Here is a 4,907-nt window from a genome sequence, read left to right as displayed (position 1 = left end):
GTGCGTTCAGGCTCACAGCCTCCTCCGCTCCATTCTTCTGACAGGGAATCCACTGGGTGGATTGGTGGTGACTTTGCCGAGATCTGACAACCTGCCCAGCACGGAAGGTCTCGGGACCTCGCTCATAGCCCCAGTGTCCCTGGTGATGGAGATACCCCGTGGTGGGGAATGGGGGGAGCCTGTTTTTCCCTCCTCCTTTTTCAAGGCTCACAGACACCCAAGGTTGGGTCCCACCAGCGCAACTCCCGCCATGACAAGCCTGAATCTGTTTAACATAAATGGGACCAAATGTGGACACGGAGGAGCCCACCGCCGGAGCAGGGCTGAGCCGCCATCCATCCAGGGAGGGGTCCCAGTGAGGGAGCTGTGAGGGCCTGCGGCTGAAATCCCAGGAAGGACCTGAAGTGCCTTGTGGGCGGCTCCAGGACTGGGCCATAGGAGTATCTGCTCCCTGCAGGGTGAGACCCCAGCTGGTTCGCATTGTGGAAGCTGCCTAGGCGTTCCCACCAGGCTGGAGGAGAGCTCCCCACCAGGACTGGGGGTGCTGCCAGGAGCACTGGGGCCCAGCAGGCTGCTTTTTGGCATCTGAAGCGGGAGGCATTCATTGGCCTCCGTTTTCTGCCCACAGACCGTCTTGGGCAGTGTGGGGAGGAGGTGAGCTCCCTGGCTCTTAGGAGGATTCAAGAGCAGGCTATGTGTTGTTTTCTTGTTTTTTTTTTCTTTTTTCTTTTTGTTTTTTTTTTTTTTTTTTTTTTTGAGACAGAGTCTTGCTCTGTCCCCCAGGCTGGAGTACAGTGGCCCTATCTCGGCTCACTGCAACCTCCGTCTCCCGGGTTCAAGTGATTCTTCTGCCTCAGCCTCCTGAGTAGCTGGGATGACAGGCACATGCCACCGTGTCGGCCAACTTTTTTGTATTTTTAGTAGAGACGGTGTTTCGCCATATTGGCCAGGCTGGTCTTGAACTCCTGACCTCAGGTGAGCCACTGCACCTGGCCCAGGTTTTGTTTTTGATGAATACAAAGGATTGTTAAGTCAGTGATTTCTCCAGCCACAGCAGCATTTCAAATGAGCAGGTTTTACTTAAATAATACAAATCCTATACTAACTATATATGTATGTGAACAAGCGAGATGACCTTTTAGAGTCCAGCATTGTTTAGTCATTTGAGCATCATACAGTGAGTACCTACTTGGTGCCAGCATGAGGTCAGGAGTTCAAGACCAGGATGGCCAACATGGTGAAATCCCGTCTCCCAGGGTGGTGGGGCCTGTAACCCAGTACCGGAGACTGAGGCAGAGAATCTTGAACCTGGAAACAGGGTTGTGGTGAAACCAACCACTTTTCCATCCTGGTGACAAGACCGAACTCTGTCTCAAAAAAAAAAAAAAAAAAAAACCGGGCACGGTGGCTCACCTGTAACCACGATTTGGAGGCTGAGGCAGGCATCATAAGGTCAGAATCCAAACCAGCCTGGCCAATATGGTGAAAAACCATCTCTATAAAATACAAAAATAGTATAGTCCCAGCTACTCCAGAGACAGAGGCAGAATTGCTTGAACCTGGGAGGCGGAGTTTGCAGTGAGCCAAGATCGCACCACTGCACTCCAGCCTGGGTGACAGACCGAGATTTCATCTCAAAAAAAGGAAATTATGTGCATAAATGTCTGCTTAGGGCAGAGAGGTGGGTAGGAAGTGCCACTTCCCAGGGAGGATGCTGTTGACTCCTTATCCACTGCCATTCTCCTCCGCCTTCTTTCTTGCTAAGGAAACCCCAAGTTTCTTCAACCCTCAGGTAGCTTAGGGCTATAGAGGAAGTGGGCCCTCCCTAGGCCTGGGGGTGAATCTCTTTTGGTCTAAGCCAGTCCTAGTCATTCCAGCCCCTTCCTAGTAATTTGAGTGGAAATGGGCATATGATGCTATTCTGGCCAATGAGAGGGCAAGTCAGCTGGAAAACGAGGCTCTGAGAAAATTTTCATAGACAAGAAAGCAACATTTCTGCATTTGGCATAAGGGTGTAATGCGCCAAGCAATGGCAGCCATCTTGAGGCCGTGAGGGCACAAGTCTGAGATCAAACATCACCACACTGCATCCTTGAAGACATGAAGACCTCAACGAGCTGCTGAATTAACCCTGGAAGCGCCCTATCCCGACTCCTTGCCTCGTGTGTTAGATGCTATTTACCACCCTCAAGTGTCTGTTCTTCTTGTGGTCCTTAGAAAAAGAACACAGCGAGTTCTAGGCAGACAAATCACCTCCCCTTGGCAGCTGGCTGTGGCCATGTGACTAAGTCCAGGCCAATGGGATGTGAACAGGAGCGATGCGGGCTACTCATGGATGATCTTAAAGACATTTGCTTTGGGCACTCTTCCCTGCTTCCCACTGGCTGGAGCATGGCAGCAACTGGAGTGCTTTGCAGGGCACATTTTGGGGGTGGCAGAGTGGCCCCAGTGGCCTTAGAGCACTCACCTTGGGACTGTAATGTGAGACAGAAACACTCTTCTGTTTTTTTGTTTGTTTTTGTTTTTGTTTTTTTGAGACAGAGTTTGACTCTTGTTGCCCAGGCTAGAGTGCAATGGCATGATCTCGGCTCACCGCAACGTCCGCCTCCCGGGATCAAGCGATTCTCCTGCCTCAGCCTCCCAAGTAGCTGGGATTACAGGTGTGCGTCACTACACCCAGCTAATTTTGTATTTCTAGCAGAGACAGAGTTTCTCCATGTTGGTCAGTCAGGCTGGTCTCAAACTCCCAACCTCAGGTGATCAGCCCGCCTCGGCCTCCCAAAGTTCTGGGATTATAGGCATGAGCCACCGCACCTGGCCTAATTTTTGTATTTTTAGTAGAGACGGGATTTCACTGTGTTGGCCAGGCTGGTCTCGAACTCCTGACCTCAGGTGATCTGCCCACCTTGACCTCCCAAAGTGCTGGGATTACAGGCATGAGCCACCGCGCCTGGCCTAGTCTCTTTTCTCTCCTTGGAAGTTGGTGGGGGCCGGGGCCGGGTTCTGATTTTTGGCAGTGAACTAGAGCTGGGAGGAATGTCTAACGTCTCACCTCCCTTTGGTTTCCTGCTGCTGCTGCTGCACCCGCCCTGAAAGGGGATGCTCCTCCTCCCCCACCCCCCACCGCAGCACAGATCATACCTGAGTCCAGGACCTGTTGTCAGGGCCTGAAGCCTGGTCCCACCCTGACCCCCAACCTCATAGCAGAATTCCCAGCACGCCTTGCACCGGGCTAGTCCAAGTTAGAACAAGCAGAGATTTAGGAACAAGTGAACCATGAAACCAGACTTCCAGGAACACGGGGGCTCACTCATCCTCGATCTCTGTTGGGCACTCAGATAGAGGACATTACAATTTAATATTTAAACAAGAAGTTGAATATTGATACACCAGCAAGGGGGAATTATTTTCCTTCCCCTAGAGCTGCTGGGAAAACAACTCCCTGCTTGCCTGTGCCTGGCCAGCTGGGCAGATTCTTAAATAACCCGACAGGATGCCGGCCCCAGGCCATGCAGTGCCCCCCTCCGCCAGTAAAGGATGGGTCCATATCTTTCTCAGTCCTGGCCAAAAACGTCTGTGAACACACCCACTAGAAACAAGCCAGGAACAAACCGCTGCTCTGAGGATCTGATTACACTTCCCCAGGGCAGGTTTCCACCAGAGCGAGCGCCCCTCCCTCCTCCTTTCCCAGAACTCAGTTGCCAAACAACTGTTCCGGCTCCTGCTTCTGAAGCGGGGGCAGCCTGAGGAAACCAGCGCCTCAGGCGACAGCCAGCTCTGTTAGGCAGGGGCAGGACAAAGTGCAAGGTCCCTCTGGAATCCCCCAAGGCAGAGGGCAGGAGCTAGACTCCTCCGGTAGCTGTGGGGGCTCGGAAGGGGACATTAGACTCTGGTCTGTGGCTGTTGGCGCAGGGAGGTGAAGAGTGGTAGCTGCCACCCGAGGCAGGCACTGGACCCCTTCTCAGCTCCCCAGCCAGCCTCCTTCCTACCCTGTGCACAGAACAGTGAAGGTCTGGGTTCAAATCCCAGCACCGCCACCTACTTGCTGAGCTTCTGTTTCTCCGCGTGGAAAGTGGAGGTGTGATGATAACACCACTCTGTGCTGTACAGAATGTGCTCTGTGCCAGGGGCTGGGCTGGCTCATTTGATCATTACAACCATGCTGGGAGGGGGCACCACCCATCTCTCTGCAAAAGAGGAGACGCACAACTCTGACCAGGGGTCGGAGGCCAGGAGGCAGGAACAGAGGATCTTCGGGACCCCTGCCCTGCCCCGATGAGGCCCGTTGCTCCCGGCCCAGAGGTGCAAGAACACAGCGCTGTGATGGGCAGAGGCTGGGGTCCTCACCTGGCCGGGTGGTGTGGTGGCAGCGGGCATCTTCTGGCCTTCCAGCCTTTCTGCTGTTACCCATGCCCTGCCTGTGCCTGTCCTCACTGTCTCTGTGTTCTCCAGGATGCTACTTTTATTTCTGGCCAGCTGGATCCTGACCCATTTACAGCAGTTGCATTAAGAGGCTGGGCTGAGGCCGGGTGCGGTGGCTCACACCTGTAATCTCAGCACTTTGGGAGGCCGAGGCGGGCGGATCACTTGAGGTCAGGAATTCAAGACCAACCTGGCAAACATGGTGAAACTCCATCTCTACTAAAAATACAAAAATCAGCTGGGCGTGGTGGCGCATATCTGTAATTCCAGCTACTTGGGAGGCTGAGGCACAAGAATCGCTTGAACCAAGGAAGTAGAGGTAGCAGTGAGCCGAGATGGTGCCGCCACTGCACCACCACCCAGGTTGGAGTGCGGTGGTGCAATCATGGCTCTCTGCAGCCTCAAATTCCTGGGCTCAAGAGATCCTCCCACCTCAGCCTCTCAAGTAGCTGAGACTACAGGCATGGGCCACCACGCCCGCCCAG

The sequence above is a fragment of the Hylobates moloch genome, unplaced genomic scaffold (assembly GCF_009828535.3).
Source record: "Hylobates moloch isolate HMO894 unplaced genomic scaffold, HMol_V3 SCAFFOLD_19, whole genome shotgun sequence".
Lineage (NCBI taxonomy): Eukaryota > Metazoa > Chordata > Mammalia > Primates > Hylobatidae > Hylobates > Hylobates moloch.
The sequence above is the reverse complement of the archived record's forward strand: the minus strand, read 5'-3'. Positions refer to the sequence as shown.